The sequence below is a fragment of the Lethenteron reissneri genome, chromosome 10 (genome assembly GCF_015708825.2).
Source record: "Lethenteron reissneri isolate LAM-NWPU_2019-01 chromosome 10, ASM1570882v1, whole genome shotgun sequence".
In the NCBI taxonomy this organism is placed as follows: Eukaryota; Metazoa; Chordata; class Hyperoartia; order Petromyzontiformes; family Petromyzontidae; genus Lethenteron; species Lethenteron reissneri.
The window spans coordinates 2,666,936-2,684,658 of record NC_083788.1 but is presented as its reverse complement, the minus strand read 5'-3'; the positions used below and the strand labels follow the sequence as shown (position 1 = coordinate 2,684,658).

General features: G+C 45.7%; 1 protein-coding gene across 2 annotated transcripts in view; it reads left to right on the top strand.

The window, feature by feature from the left end:
- The first annotated feature begins 10,942 nt into the window (after positions 1 to 10,942).
- LOC133340821 (zinc finger protein 180-like) overlaps positions 10,943 to 17,723 on the top strand; it is a 41,816-nt gene continuing 35,035 nt past the window's right edge. For both annotated transcript variants that reach the window (XM_061549244.1, XM_061549243.1), the window contains exon 1: positions 10,943 to 11,227. The gene's annotated coding sequence lies outside the window, so the exon portion shown is untranslated. The remainder of the gene's footprint in view (positions 11,228 to 17,723) is intronic.

The following is a 17,723-nucleotide window of genomic DNA, read 5'->3' as shown; positions in this document are numbered from 1 at the left end:
CAATAGTAGCTCTGTATCCTATAATGCTGCTCTCTGTTGTGTGTAACGTGCAAGGTTTGCAGAAGTGTGTAACTCTGTGCAGTGTGCTCAAATGTGCATTCACGTGTTCATTGGAGAAACTTCGCCCCTTGTTAATGCGTCAGTGTTTATGTCTCCTAGAAGATTGGATGTTTTCTGAGAATCAAGCAGCACGAGTATTTGATTGTGACATTTTATTTTAAACCACTGTTTACTTCAACGGCTTCAATATAATTTAATTATCATCATGATGATGATTAAAATATAAAAGTCTTCATACCCTTTCCGACAATAACACAGGAGGTGTTACGAAGCGCAAACACCAAATAGACACCCCGACTACAGGGCATCGAGTCTGCATTGACCACACGTCGCGCTTGTGGTCAAGCATCCAAAGCGACGTGCTCTGATGATGCACGACTTGTCCCTGACACGACAGTGGCCTCCAGCAGAGACGTCCTCCTTCATGGCCTTGACCCACCCACCAGTTGTCAGGCCAGAGAACAACGACACGAGGAGGCGATCGGCAGCACAGATGCGATGCAAACACCAATCCGTGAATGTGCGGTTAATGCAGACTCGACGCCTTGCAATCGGTGAGTCCATTTGGTGTTTGGGCGTCTTGACACCTCCTGCGTTTACACCATTGGAATTTCATTTGCCAGTAAAAAATTATGATAATTGGCTTTTTACCCTTTTATCATCTGGTCCAACCCATGTGAGACTAGGCTCTAAGGAAAGCTGTCTCGGGTGTGGACCATCAACTTCAAGGACAGTGCACATTATCAGAGTTATGTTTTTTGTTTCCATCATGACTGCAGGTATTGTGGTCTATGCAAACATGACTCCTTGTAAAAAGGTGTCAGTTTTGTTGCCAGATAGAAGGGTAAAAACCCAATTATCACCTCCTGCGTTATTTCCGGAAAGGGTAAAACGCCTCTCTTCTGCCGACATCGCCATGTCGATACCGGCAACACAACTGGTCCCGTGGATGTGTAGCTCGTGATGTATATAGTGTATGCGGAGAGACAGATATGAAAGAGACTACGCCACTTGATCTGTTTCTATTTGATAAGCTCCTACCACTGTGAGGCAGTCGAGGCGTTCACTTGTGTGGGGTGCCACGGTGGCGAGGAGATGTTAACTTCCTCGCGTGGTATACAGGAGGTCGTGGGTTCGGTTCCGATTCTGACTCCTGCTGTTGTATATTTGGAGTTTGCGGTTTCTCTCTCCCCGTGATCGCGTGGATTTGTCTCCAGGTCCGTTTTCCCTCGACATTTAACAAACACGCGTCTCTTTTTTTGTGTCTGCCATACATGTCTTCGTGATAAGCCACTTCGTTGAGATATCATTTGTGATAGCCAGGTCGCTGCTGAAAAAAGAAAATCTACATAGCTAGTGGGGCCTTACCTGGTAATTTTAAATATAAATACTTTAGTTTAGTTTGTAATCTCAACCAGCACTGCTTCGCATTGAGCTGCATGCGACTGCACTAGCAGTGGTCTGTCTACAGACACAGGACTCACGAGGTGGCCTTGCAGTCACGTCAGCTCATTTTCCCTCGAGCAAGAGACGACGGTGGTTGACTGTACGGTCCACAGCTTGAGTCGCGCTGTGGCTGCTCTTTAATGTACCTCTCTCTCTGCGAGTCTCTTATGGGTCTCTCCGAGTCTCCATGTAGCACAACGTGTGTGTGGGTTTGCTCTACGGTCCACAGCTTGAGTTGCATGACCACAGTCGCACTCCTGCTGCTGCGTGTTGCGTCTCGTCTCTAATGTTCCATTCGTTGAAACGTGAGCATCGTTCCGTTGATGTTCTGGTGCGGTTCCTGGTGACAGCGGTGTATTTGCGGAGGATTGTCCATGCCAGGAGGTGTGCGGTGGTTGATGCTTGGGTCTCAAACGAGGCGTTCATTCCGCACGTCTGCGCTGTTCCACCGTTCGCTGGCGATCTTCCAGATCTGTGCGAGAGCCACAGCCCCGATCGATCCGAGGTTCATTCACGTACTCGATAGCAGCGATTTCTCAATCCCTTTCGTTCCAACGGGAGACTTTCGAGCTCGCTCGATCTTAACGGCACACCGAACAAAAGGGTCGGTCCTGCTAATTAGCACAACTTTGCGGCGGCACACCGCTCGAGATGCCACGAGGAGGTTGGGGCAGCTCAGAGGTCCTAGCGCCGAGCCGGCGCCACTGACACCGTGGGTTGGAGTGAGGGCTGCAGCCACTGCCTGTGATTGAACCGGGTTCTCGAGTTTAACGAGTGGATGGCTTTGGCCCAGCTAACAATGACTGCACCCATCAAATGTGTATACATATTAGAATCAGGATTTACACCTCATTCGGATAAATTCCACCGAAACATGCAATAAACGCCAATGTCAAAGCGGTGCGTTTAAAGGGAGGGAATGGGAGAGGAGGCCATGGGGGTGACGAGGGCCCGTCAGCAGCATAGAGCTGTGGATGAAGAGGAGAGAGTTGTGTGTGAAGGAGGGAGCTGTGTGTGACGGTGAAGGTGGAAACAATTGACTGGAACCCTTCCCTGTCTCCGCATGTTGGCGAGGGTAGCGTTGGCTACACCGTGCAGAACTCTCCGATGTTGCCCCCTGTAATGGGGGATTAGCCGTGAACATTCGTGTGTCCCCCTCTTGAAAGCCTTTTTGGGAACGTGTATTTCTCGTTTTCTTCCATGCAAGAGAGTTGCGAGGTCATATTCGTCGACGTCAAGGATCGGGCAAACCTGCGTCTCCGAAGCCACTTGCAGCTCTTTAAGCGACCGCTTCGTGCCGTTATTTATTAAGGACCCACCGTCTTGTATTCACGTGGCATGGCGGCTCTTGAAATTAAGATAGATGTTTTTTACTATCATTTACCAAATTAGAAAGATACAACGGCCCGTCCGTGCGGAAAGCGGCGTCCTGTCGCGTGTTAAAAATAAATTGCTCGTGAATTCAAAATTGGTTCCACGACTCGTGACGGCCAAACAGCAGCGTGCTGCCACGCCTGGGAATGACCATCAAGGAGGAGTGAGCAACAGGAGCCTTGCGATGCGACCGTGTCAGCCACCACCACGACGACAGACTCTGCGGGACGCGTGTGTACTTTTTATTCGAAACAGAATATGTACAAAACAGACGAGAGAACACGTTATTTTTGGATGTGCCGTCTGTAAAAAAAAACCTATACACCCCCCCCTTAACCCCATTTCTGGTGCTGAGCGCACGCAGCCTTCGTGTAACAAAACCCATCATCGTTACCATCGTCGTAATCATCATAATCGATAAAAAAACAACCCCCTATCCCACCCAAGCTCCTACAGCTAAACGATACCACGCCCTCGAAACGTTTTGCGTCGACGGTATAAAACCCACCTCCCTGCCCCGCGCGTTTCATAATCATTGAGGGCGAGAGCGATCGTGGTGTAAAAGAAGAGGCGCTTGGAGAACACGAGAGACGCACACACGGACGGACAACACGAGACGGCACGAGAGCGGCGACGGGCTACGGCGACGATCACAGCGCTGAGATGACGGACGACGATGCCGCCACGAACACACGTGTACAGAGCGACACAGCCACACGCGCCCGTGCGCATACACGGCCACGCGTGGCCACGTGTGGAGGGGGGCGGGGCGGAGGTGGTGGAGGGGCGATACCGAGAGCCTAAACCTCCGTGGTCATCACCTCGATAGTCATCTCATTGAAGGCCACCTCTGATCATCTGTGGTCACCTCCACGGTCATCATTTCGATAGCCATCTTGATGATCATGTCTATGATCATCTCCATTATCTTCACGGTCATTTCGAGGGCCATCTCCATGATCTCCATGGTCATTTTCATGATCTCCATTGTCAACTCCATGAATATATCGATGGTAATTTCCATGATCATCTCGATGATCATCTCCATTATCATATCTATGATCGTCTCCATTATGATGTCGATGATCATCTCAATTATGATTATCTCCATTATCATGTCTCCATCATCATCTCCATGGTCATCTCGTTGGTCATCTCCATGGTCATCTTGATGGTCATCTTCATGATCATCTCCATGATCATATCGATGGTCATCTCGATGGTCATCTCCATGCTTATCTCCATGAACATCTCGATTGTCATCTACATGATCATCTCCATGATCATCTCCATGATCATTTCGATGGTGATCTCGATCGTCATCTCCATGGTCATCTCCATGATGATATCGATGGTCATCTCCATGATATCGATGATCATCTCCATGGTCATCTCGATGGTCATCTCCATGGTCATCTCGATGGTCATCTCCATGTCAATCTCCATAATCATCTCCACGATCATCTCGATGGTCATCTCCATGGTCATCTCCATGATCATCTCGATGGTCATCTCCATGGTCATCTCCATGATCATCTCGATGGTCATCTCCATGATCATCTCCATGATCATCTCGATGGTCATCTCGATCGTCATCTCCATGGTCATCTCTATGATCATCTCGATGGTCATCTCCATGATCATCTCCATGATCATCTCGATGGTCATCTCGATCGTCATCTCCATGGTCATCTCTATGATCATCTCGATGGTCATCTCCATGATCATATCGATGATCATCTCGATGGTCATCTCCATGATCATCTCCATGATCAGCTCAATGGTCATCTCAATGGTCATCTCGATGGTCATCTCGAGCATAAGCGAAACGTCCTACTCTGAAATGGTAATTTTCGTGGTTTGACGCTTGAACACACCGGTGGGCTAAAGCAGTGAACTATTAGTCTTTTATGAAAGGGACACTTTCTTAGTGATTGGCCGTGGGGGGTGGTGGAGGGTTAGAACACATTAATAAAGAAGGCGATGTAAAGGCAATAAGGTTGTTTGTTATTAATGTTTGGCAAAGCGTACGTGTTACAAAATGACTGACTTTACTTATTAACCAGGCTACAGTGTACATAATAGACTGGCAGTACAAGCACCGAGCTTAATAAGCATGCTACAGTGTACATGATAGAGTGGCAGTACGCTCACCCAGCTGAATGACAATGAGTACAGTGAAGATGTGAAGAATCGATTATTGGTGCGTGGGGTTTAAACATAATGATACATTTGTTTTCCAATCCTAAATGGTAATTGTAGTGTTGTAACGCTTGAACACACCGGTGGCGTAAAGCAGTGAACTATGATTGTTTCATCAACGGGACACTTTAGTACTGATTGGGCCGTGTGGGGTGGTGGAGTGTTACAACACATTAGTAAATAAGGTGATCTAAAGGCAATAACGGTGTTTATTAATAATGTTTGCGAAAGCCTACGTGTTACAAAATGACTAACTTAACTTAAGAAGCAGGCTACAGTCAACATTGTAGACTGGCAGTACACCCACTCATCTTCATAAGTAGGCAAGAGTGTACATTATAGACTGTCAGTACACTGAGGCAGCGTAATGAGCAGGCTGCAGTCTACATTATAGACTGGCAGTTTAGTCACCCAATTGAATGAGAATGGCACAGTGTACATTATATACTGGCAGTTCGCTCACCCAGGTGAATGACTATTTGTACAGTGAACATTTAAAGAATAGATTGTTGGCACATGGGGTTAAAAAGTAATGACACAGTTGTTTTGTCATTGCTCTGTAATGTTTTAAAGTTTTCATACGATATAAAATGTATTTTGGCCCCGGGCAAGGCTGGGTACATGGAGTTAATAGCACAAAGTCGTCGCTTGACACGGGTGGGGTGTGGAGGCGTAGTACTGCGCAGAGCCTCCGGCGTCGCCTAAATTGCCTAGCAGGCATGCGGCTGGCTACGGGTGTCGTCCCCTACCCCCCCCCCCCCCCCGTGCAACAATAATGCAGTGTAATGGGTATAATGTAATTATGTAGGGACCGTATAATATAAATTTCACACATTGTGTTGGGGGGGGAGTGAAGAGGAGGTGAAAGTTAGATGCATGTACCTGATGTGAAGGACTATTTGTAGACGGAGCATTGAAAGAATCGATGATTGGTGCGTGTGTTTAAAACAGAATGATACAGTTTTTTGTGCATGACACATGGTAATTGTTGTGTTTTAACGCTTGAACACACCGGTGGCCTAAAGCAGTGAACTATTATATTTAAATCAACAGGACACTTTTTTACTGATTGGCCGTGTCGGGTGGTTGGAGTGTTACAGCACGTGAATAAAGAAGGCGATCTAAACAGAATTACGGTGTTTATGAATAATGTTAGCGAAAGCCTAAGTGTTAGCAATCTACTAACTTAATAAAAGAACCAGGCTACAGGCAACATTATAGACTGGCAGTACACCCACTGTGCTTCATAAGCAGGTTACAGTCAGCATTATAGACTGTTAGTACACTGAGGCAGCTTAATAAGCAGGCTACAGTCTACATTATATACTCGCAGTGCACTGACGCAATGTAATAATGAGGCAACAGTGCACGTTATATACTGGCAGTCCGCTCATCCAGCTTAATGACTATTTGCACAGTAAACTTTGAAATAATTTATTTTTTGAGCGTGGGGTTAAAAAGTAATTAGACAGTAGTTTTGTCATTGGTATGTAATGTTTAAAAGATTTTGTAAGATTTAAAATGTATTGTCCGGCCGGGCAACGCTGGGTATATGGACTTTATACGACAAAGTCGTCGCTTGACACGGGTGGGGTGTGGAGGCGTAGTACTGCGCAGAGCCTCCGGCGTCGGCAAAATAGCCTGGCAGGCATGCGGCTGTGTCGGGGTGGTCTGTCCACGTGGAGCTCTGTTGTATCCTAACCCTTCTTCCATAATTGAGATTAATAATATTTGATGATTTTTATATATTATCTTTTTACTTGTTTTTTTTAATGAGTGAAACACACCAAAGCGCACCAAACTGCAAAACACCAGGTGTTGTTAAGTAATGAACGAGAGGAGGGCTAGGATGACAGAATTGCAACCTTGCTTCAAGGCAAAGGCAGTGAAAGGAAGCAGAGGCGCCTTTGTCTAAGTCATAACCACAGAAAGCCAGGAATCATCACTGATTGTGTGTTAGGGATTCCGAGCTAATTAGAACACGTGCACACAGAAAGGGAGGTAGAAGCACGCCTTGTTCTCCTGCAGCTGAGGAAACAAAGATAAACCCAAAAGGCCTTGGACCTGAAATTAAGAATAACATTCCCAGAGCAGAAGGTTGGAGGGCCACAGGGAGCTGATTTAAAAGAGTGTTGTATATCTCTCAAGGCGGGCAAGACCCAGCTGAATAACAAGCCTGCGGGGGTCACCAGAAGTTCGCATTCGCCTAGTTAAGACAAAAAGCTCAATTATTCTGTATTGCTATTAAAGTAACGTTAAAGTCGGAATTTAACAACAGGGTAGGCTAAAGTTATTGATATTCACACCCACTCCAATTAAACCAGGCCACAAGTTACGCCTACTGAACCATCACCATCATTAAGTCAAATGAAATGTTATTTCCATACTTTAATACTTTCTATGCAACTCGACCCGAAGCATATGACAATCAGAACCTTCCTAAGTCAAAATTGAATCGCACCCAGACAGGAGCGAATATATCATATATAAGGTTGAAGAGGGAAGGAAATTAAGAGCACGGCAGCAGACAAAAACCAGAACTGACTCCAAGGTTCAACCGCCCTCACCTCAGGAGTGACGGAAATTAATGAGGCCTTGAACAACGGCCAGCTGGACGGCAACAACAACGGCGAGCAGAGAGAGGGTGGGGCAAAGACTGCGGGGCTATGGAATGCAACTTCGTGTCAGTAAGCTCTGACAAACAAGTTAAGTTAAAGACATCACAATACATAATATCGCACATAACATCAATGTTAACGCTATTCACCGTAAACTATATTCCGCTTATATAACCATGCAGGCACCAAGGAATACGAATTCCTAGGATCAAGAAACTTACCCCTTAACCTAAGATATCGGAAATAAATTAATAGTAATAAGTATATGCATGAAAAGACAAAGTAAAACTTATGGAAAAGCCAGGATAACGGGATGAATCACCACCAGGTCGAATATGAATACATAATAAAAAAAAACGATGTTAAACCCAGGGTCGGAGAGGAAGGGAGATCCCGGCCGTCTTTGTATCCCCGCAGCGCGGGATAGGAGTGTGTATACGCTCGGGGAAACACCTCCACTTGAGTCAAGCACCACGATGGGAAACGACAGACCTTAGGTTACATACAGAATCATAACTGTGAAATAGTAAGGGACAAATGTTAACTTAAAACTTTTAACCATTTCTTTGTGCGCCGGGTCGGAGAGAGCGTTGCCCCTCCCTCCAGGTGGTGCGAACAAAGACGCCTATGAGACATTTGTAACGTCTGTGTTTTGGGTTCATGAAGAAGGCCAGACCAGAGATAATATTGCACCCAGACAGAGAGACGACCTCGAGGCAATTGTAACATCTGATTGTTTGCTCGTGGGTTCATGGAGGGAGTGGGACAACGGAATACCGTGAGTAATGCACACAAGGACATACGGACGTACGGACACACACATGGACACACCTGCCTACGGACAGATCCTGACACAGCAAAAATCGGAAAGAAGCCCCGCCTTGTGGGCGGGATCCAGGGGGATTTTTCGGCATAAAGTAAAGGATCCTGAGCATTGGAAATCAGTGCGACGGGAGGGTCGACTCAGGAACGAGTGCGACCAGAGTGGGTCCACTCAGGAGTGCGACCAGCGGGTCCACTCAGGAGTGCGACCAGAGGGTCGACTCAGGAGCGAGGGCGACCAGCGGGTCGACCCAGGAGCGAGCTCGACCGGGAGGGTCGACTCAGGAGCGAGCTGCGACCAGCGGGTCGGCTCGACTCATCTTCAGCTCGTCAACCTCTGCCGAATCGGGGGTCTCTGCTGCCACCGGAGTGGTGAGCACCGCGGTTCGGCGACAACCCAGAGCTGCACGCTACGAGCGAGTTGTGGGCGCCACCTACCGACCGGGTTCCGAACTGCGACAGCGTATCAACAGCCATCCGAACCAGTTCGCCACGGTGACAGGGGATCGACTGATACGTATGACGCGCACCGCCCCCTCACCACACGACCACCAGGCGTCTGTTTGACCTAAAGAATCGACTCCGAACACTGACTATTCAAGACAACTCTTACCACTCAAAAACACTCGAACCCATAAGCCATCCGTGGCTGGAAAGCATCACAACGAGACCGAGTGATGGCCCTCCGTCGTTTATAAGAGTATTCTTAATTTTTATCTTTAATATTTAGTGGGCTGTACTCTTAATCGCATAAATTCCCAACAGATCCATCAATACGAACTGATTCTTGGCACCTCCTTCCGCCGAGCCACGCTCACGTGGGGAGTGGTGGCCCACCGGATCCTTATCAGGTGATCTGGTCCCCAATTAGTAAACTTGGTATAAGATAACGAGCTTCGGAAAAGGAGCACCGTCGCAGGCCCTTACTCCGAGCCGTTCTGTTGTCAGATAACCTGCCGATGTATCTGTTGAGATTGGTGCCTTTAAGAATAATAACTGTTTTTGATTGTGTTTTTTTTATCGCCGTATAATCTTTCAAGTATCTTTCAGTCATAATCGCCGCACGTACTCGCATCCTCTACAGAATATTCAACTGTCCCGTGACCCAAGGTGTTAACAACGTGATAAGGGTTGCGTATGGTCAATAAGGAGTGTGGTACTGCGTGAACAATATTGAGTATAATCATTCATTAGCGTTAAGGTTTTCTTAGCATAGTATTTGCATATTTCAACGACTCTCTCTCTCACTAACAACCATCGCGTTATGAACAATATTGAGTATAATCATTCATTAACATTAAGGTTTTCTTAGCATAGTATTTGCATATTTCAACGACTCTCTCTCTCACTAACAACCATCGCGTTATGAACAATATTGAGTATAATCATTCATTAACATTAAGGTTTTCTTAGCATAGTATTTGCATATTTCAACGACTCTCTCTCTCACTAACAACCATCGCGTTATGAACAATATTGAGTATAATCATTCATTAACATTAAGGTTTTCTTAGCATAGTATTTGCGTGTTTTAACGACTCTCTCTCTCACTAACAACCATCGCGTTATGCGGGATCCATGTGCAGTTGTCAAAGTGAAATCAGACAATCGTTGATGATACTGTATTGATGCCGTGTTGACGTTCCGGGATTGAGAGTTCGCATATTATATCATAGTTAAGGTTGAATTAGTAATACATTGATTAATACAGAAGTGGTTGTGTGATTCTTTCCTGAAATCTATGCATAAGATCTGCTTCTGCGTTGAGATTTGAACTTGGTGACCTTAATAAACACACTAATACATACTCAGTAAATGTTAAAGCGATAACGGGGTGAACCGGGGACCTAAAAATATAACCACGAATAAAACTCTGGGAATGTTAAAGCGAGAATGAGACGAACCTAGACAACGATGCCGAGTTAATCTAAGTTAATCTTGCATACTTACACCACACCTGCATAACTGCATACGATTAATTGCCTTATTCCGATCGATAACCCACCCTCGTCACCGAGGCGGGGTCTGGTTATCATAACGACTTGTATTATCATAATTACACCCACTCGCATAATTAATCCGATTACCTCTCGAATTGGCATAATTAAAATGTGCGTAATTACATAAATTAACATATTTCCGGATAATTACACATTTGGCCAGATTTCATTTAATAATTATTATTTTCACTGAATATTCATAACACACAGGTACAACATAATAATTTCACCCACGCACGCATACAACATAACAAATTTTCTTAACCCAACATATACAACAGCTCCCGCGCCCCCCTGTCAGACACCAACTTGGACTCGTCCATCGCTGGTCCCACCTCCCCCACGGAAAATCATCGAAGTCAACGTACAGTAGGACAGTCCACACAAGCGGCATCAGCAACAACAGCAGCAGCAGACGTCTCCGCGGCGTTGGTGCCAGGCTAGGTGCACTCTTAGGCCACGCGAAGTGTCGAAGGCTCGCTGACAGGAGGTCACGGGGCAGAACCCTGCAGGTGCCATGGGGTTGACCGACTCGAGATGGCTGCAGACGCCACCAGCTGTGCCAACTCGCCGCGTTTTAGCCGCCCGCCTCTCCGCTCGTTGTTGTGAGCGTCCCTCACGAGCCTCCTCCTCCACAGAGGCCGATCTTGACACCGCCGGTAGCGCTCATCGGCAAGTCCACTCAGCTCCACATCCTCCAACCAGGTACCTTTGTAGACCCGCAGTGATGCCCCATGCCGTGTTGGCAGTCCACTGCTGGATGAAGGCTTCGGGTCGCCACGGTGGCTAGGAGATGTTAACTACCTCGCCCGGTGTGCAGGAGGTCGTGGGTTCGACCCCGACGCCTGCTGCTGCTGCTGCTGCTCTAGATGTGGAGTCTGCGGTGTCTCTCTCCACGTGGTCGCGTGGATTTCTCTCCCGGTGCTGCGGTGTTCCCATCCACATTTAGAGTCGACGTGTTGAGAATATTTGGTGCTCTAAATGTCCACGCGAGAAGCCACTTTGTTGAGCTATCATCTGTGGCCAGGTCGCTTCTTATAAAAGCGCTATGAAGCTCAGTGGGACTTACGTGGTTAAAATAATGAAAAATATTTAAAATTACAGCACCACCACTCCACTCACACAGAACATCTGCCGTGATCCTGACTGCAGTGCTCATCTCGATATGGTCGATGAAAGTGAATTACGTGACGGCCGCTACGTTAAAAGGTTTCGTCACCTTTGGGTGGCATCAGTTGCTGCTCTGGCCCATCGGGAAATGCAACAATGCCTTGATGGAGGCTCCATTGAAGATGCGTGCGACCCTCTCAAGTGGCCGTCTGACCCGAATGTTCGGTCCAACCCGAGCTGAATATCGAGTGGAACTGTGTGACTGGGGCTATTTGCTAAAACGCAACAATTTCGGTTTAAAGCATTTGTGACTGCAGGGATTCATATTATTGGTTCTTTCGGAAAAGTCACGTAGATTTTAGAGCCTAGTCCCCATTGGTGTTGGACCAGATGACACCAGAAGGCGTACAACTCAAACACAGTGCAATACAGTATCAGAGTATTGAGAGCTCGGGGTAAGCATTTACACTATGAGATCTCTTTTACCAGTGGAAAAATATAATAGTAGGTTTTTACCCTTTTAACTGGTACAAAACTGATACCTTTATTCAAGGCATCATGTTTGCAATGATGCCTTGAATAAAGGTGTCAGTTTTGTACCAGTTAAAAGGGTAAAAACCTACTATTATATTTTGCCACTGGTAAAAGAGATCTCATAGAGAACCTATCTTATTATTGATCACTCCGTGCCCTTAAACGTCTCAAAATTCACCCTACAAAGTTCCATCACAAATAGACAAAAAAATTACGTTACTAAACGAAAACGTTTATGTATAAATTTGTATCATTGGTGTTAATGTTGCTACTTATCATGCTTACGGTCTGTGATCTTGCATGCTGATGCTGCTTGCTTGATATATGGATGCACAAACTCATGTAGTACATGTCAAACAATGAACACAGAAAATTGAAAGGTTAAACAACTTTTTTTTTATTTGGCCGTTTGATAAAAATGTTTTGCCTTCATTTAAACGGATATACGCCGTATGGACCTGAAAACTCGGTACAATAATACGGGCAAATTGTATGAGTTGACAGGTATAATGTTTGTTTCCATGTTAACAAGTACTGTGTGTGGTTAATGCAAACTCGATTCCTTGCAAAAGGTGTTTTGAACATCTTAACACAACTCCTGTTTTATTGACAGAAATGTATAACACCCGATTCTTATTTTTAATACTTTGATACTTGCAAATAATGGTCCCATAATAATACAAATTTAAACACATCTGACTACCCGTAGCAACCAGCAGAGTGTACAATTATTCATAACACACACACACGTGTCATTCATCACAGGTGAGCTCACACCGGCTACACTCAGTTACTTATGGCACTGCAAGGGCCCCTTTGCAGCGAAATAAAAAATTAACCCGTAAAAACAAAGTTTTTCACTATAAATCCTTTATATGCGTGGCATCGGTTTTATTTTAGTATTCATTTCTGTTTTTCTTGAGTAAGAGTTTCATTTTTTATCACATTGGTATTTTGAAGTAAATATAAGGAAAGTCGTATATAAGGATTATAAGGTTTTCAGTTTTTGTTTATATTTAACATTTTTGTTGTTTTCTTGAATAATTTTCTGTGTTTAGGAAAAATATATGATTGTGTTAGTGAAATTTTTTTTTCCTAAAAAGTGGAAAATTTTGGAAAAATTTTTTCACGAAAATAAATTGTCACGCACAACGAGTCTGTGTGCAAAATGTCAGCTCGATTGGATCACGGTAAGTGGGTTAAAAAACGACCGAAAGATTTGCACGGTCGTAAGCGCGCAAGCAAGTGAACTTAATATAAAGGATTTAAAAATATAATATTTCATACATGCCAACCCCTTATCAGTGCCCTACCTTATTACAGATCTTGTTGGTCACCCCGTGCCACTTTTCGATCTCAACGTTCATCCTCTCATAAGAGAGAAACACAAACAAATAGACAAAGAATGTTTGCATGTATTGAAACGGCTGTATGCCGTATGAACCTGAAAACTAACTTTCCCTGTAAAAGAATAACAGGGGTAACCCTTATGGGTTGACAGCTATGTTATGTAGTAATGCTGCTGCGTTGGCAGTGGTGCACAAGCACAATTAACAAACAAACAAAAACTCTAAACATTAATCAATAAATTTCGATTTAAAGCTTTCGTGACTGCAAGGATTCATCTTCTTGGTTCTTTCGGTAAAGTCACGTAGAAGGGAAGTAATAAAATAATATAAATAAAACATAATAAAATAATTCTCACGACGTTTCGGCCACAACGCAAGCAGCCGTCCTCAGGTGAAACCAGGTCTGTCGAGGCGATAGCGTCTGAATGAAACAGCACATGTGCTTGGAGCATATATATAAGCTGCGTTGGAAGGGGGGGGAAAGGGACGCCTTGACAAAAAAATTTGCATATCAATAGGAATTTAGCATATTTATGGGAAATGCAGGTATGTGATTAGTACTACTTATGTCCGTGCATTATGCAGGATTAGCAGCATCCAAGGGAGGGGATATGGGAAATGCAGGTATGTGATTAGTACTACTTATGCCCGTGCATTATGCAGGATTAGCAGCATCAAAGGGAGAGGATATGGGAAATGCAGGTATGTGATTAGTACTACTTATGCCCGTGCATTATGCAGGATTAGCAGCATCAAAGGGAGAGGATATGGGAAATGCAGGTATGTGATTAGTACTAATTGTGTCCGTGCATTATGCAGGATTAGCAGCATCATAGGGAGGGGATGGGGTAGCATTAATAAAGGGAAGAAGTGTTAATAGTATATAGCTGCAGTAACTAAAACCACCACGTAAACATCTAAAGCATAAACTACATAGTATCATCATTATACCAAATATACTTTACAATAAGCTGAGCCACTAACAGTAAGTAATACATTACAATTCTACGTCGTAAAAAATATAATATGCTTCCACCTAAACTTTATTCTCTTAAATCACACGAGTCTACACCGTACTATATACTGCCATAGACAAACCCAACATTAAATTATATACTGTACTAGCAGAAGTACCCGGCTTTGCCCGGGTGAAAAGTATATTTCTTAAAAATCTTACATATATATACACAGATACTAAGGTATTGTCAAAGCCCGGTGGGCTGCTTGTACATTTCTCCACCAACAAATATATAAAAGGCTTTCACAAGTCCAAAAAGTTGTAGAAAGTGTGGGGTAAATAGTTGATGTCAAAATGTTTCCGAAAATTGTGGTCTCCCCCCCCCCCCCTCAAAAAATATCTTTACCCCTCGTAGGTATATATACTAACAACACCTTACATACAACAGAGGAAGTGGTATCTATTGACTCTGTAGTAGTATCTACTGACTGTACCGTAGTATCTACTGAGCCAGTAGTAGCTACTGACTGTGTAGTAGTATTTAGTGATTGTAATAACTACTGACCATAGTAGTATTTACTGGGCCTACAGTAGTATCTACCGACTATATACTCGTAACGACTAACTGTATAGTATCTGCTGACTCTATAGTTGTATCCACTGACTATAGTAGTAACTACAAAATCTATAGCAGTATCTACTCACTCTATAATAGTATCTACTGACTCTAGTAGCTACTCACCGTAGCAGTATGTACTGACTGTATAGTAGTATATACTGACTGTAGCAGTATTGACTGACTGTAGTGGTATATACTGACTGTTCTAGTATTTACTATAGCGGTATCTACCAACTCGATAGCAGTATCTACTATCACTACAGCAGTGTATACCGACTGAGGTCGTACCTGCTATGATTACAGCAGTGCATACTGCTGTGTTGGTACCTGCTATGATTACAGCAGTGCATACTGCTGTGTTGGTACCTGCTATGATTACAGCAGTGCATACTGACTGTGTTGGTACCTGCTATGATTACAGCAGTGCATACTGCTGTGGTGGTATCTGCTATGATGAGAGGAGTACATATTGTGGTGGTGGTACCTGGTATGATGACAGCAGTGCATATTGACTGTACTCATCATTCACCCTCACCATTCACCACTCACAACTCACCCTTACCACTCATCCTCACCACTCACCACTCCCACTCACTATTCACCATTTACCCTCACAACTCACCACTCACCAATCTCCCTCACCAATCTCCCTCACCAATCTCCCTCACCACTCACCCTCACCACTAACCCTCACCACTAACCCTCACCACTCTCCCTCACCACTCTCCCTCACCATTCACCCTCACCATTCAGCCTCACCACTCACCCTCACCACTCACCGTCACAACCACCACTCACCATCACCACACAACCTCACCCTCACTACTCACCATTCATCCTCACCAATCACCACTGACCAATCACCACTCACCACTCTCCACTAACCCTCACCACTCAACCTCACCACTCACCCTCAAAACTAACCACTCTCTCACCACTCACCCTCACCACTCAGCACTCAGCACTCACCCTCACCACTCACCCTCACCACTCACGCTCACCACTCACCCCTCACCACTCACCCATCACCACTCACAACCGCCACTCACCCTCACCAATCACCCTCCCCACTCACCCTCACAACAACCACTCACCCTCACCGCTCACCACTCACCCTGACTACTCACCACTCATCCTCACCAATCACACCCTCACCAATCACCACTCACCCGCACTGCTCACCCTCACCACTCACCACTCACGCTCACCCTCACCACTCACCCCTCACTAATCACCACTCATAACCGCCACTCACCCTCACCACTCAACACTCACCCTCACCACTCACCCTCACCACTCACCCTCACTACTCACCACTCATCTTCACCAATCACACCCTCAACAATCACCACTCACCCTCACCACTCACGCTCACCACTCACCCTCACCACTCACTCTCACCACTCACCACTCACCCTCACAACAACCACTCACCCTCACCACTCACCCTCACTACTCACCTCACCACTCACCACTCATCCTCACCAATCACACCCTCACCAATTACCACTCACCCTCACTGCTCACCCTCACCGCTCACCACTCACCCTCACCACTCAACCTCACCCTCACCCCTCACTAATCACCACTCACAACCGCCACTCACCCTCCCCACTCACCCTCACTACTCACCACTCATCCTCACCAATCACACCCTCACCAATCACCACTCACCCTCACCACTTGCCACTCACCCTCACCACTCACCCTCACCATTCACCCTCACCACTCTCCCTCACCACTCACCAGTCATGCTCACCACTCGCCATCACTACTCACCACTCACCCTCAACACTCACCCTCACCGCTCACCACTCACCCTCACCGCTCACCACTCACCCTCACCACTCAACCTCCCCTCACCACTCAACCTCACCCTCACCCCTCACTAATCACCACTCACAACCGCCACTCACCCTCCCCACTCACCCTCACTACTCACCACTCATCCTCACCAATCACACCCTCACCAATCACCACTCACCCTCACCACTTGCCACTCACCCTCACCACTCACCCTCACCATTCACCCTCACCACTCTCCCTCACCACTCTCCCTCACCACTCACCAGTCATGCTCACCACTCACCATCACTACTCACCACTCACCTTCAACACTCGCCCTCACCGCTCACCACTCACCCTCACCACTCACCCTGACCACTCACTACTCATCCTAACCAATCACACCCTCACCAATCACCACTCACCCTCACTGCTCACCCTCACTGCTCACCCTCACCACTCACCCTCACAACAACCATTCACCCTCACTACCAAAAACTACACATGTGTTAGTCTCTGGGTAGTAAGTGTTATTTTCTATACGCTGACATCTCAAAAGTTACAAATGGGAGAAAATTCCCCTCAAACTTAATTTTTTTTGACACGGACAGTGATATTTACAAATGGAGCTATTTTGCTAGGAGAAAACGTGTGCATTTGTGTAATTCTTTCCTTTATATAAAGTTCTGGTCACAAAAGCAACATGTATGGGGAATAATAGCCATCTTATATACTTAGGAGGCTTAAGCAATATGTATTTTTCCCCCGGGCAACGCTGGGTATATCGAGTTTATACCACAAAGTCGTCGCCTGACAGAGTTGCGTGTCGAGGCCTAGTACCGTGCA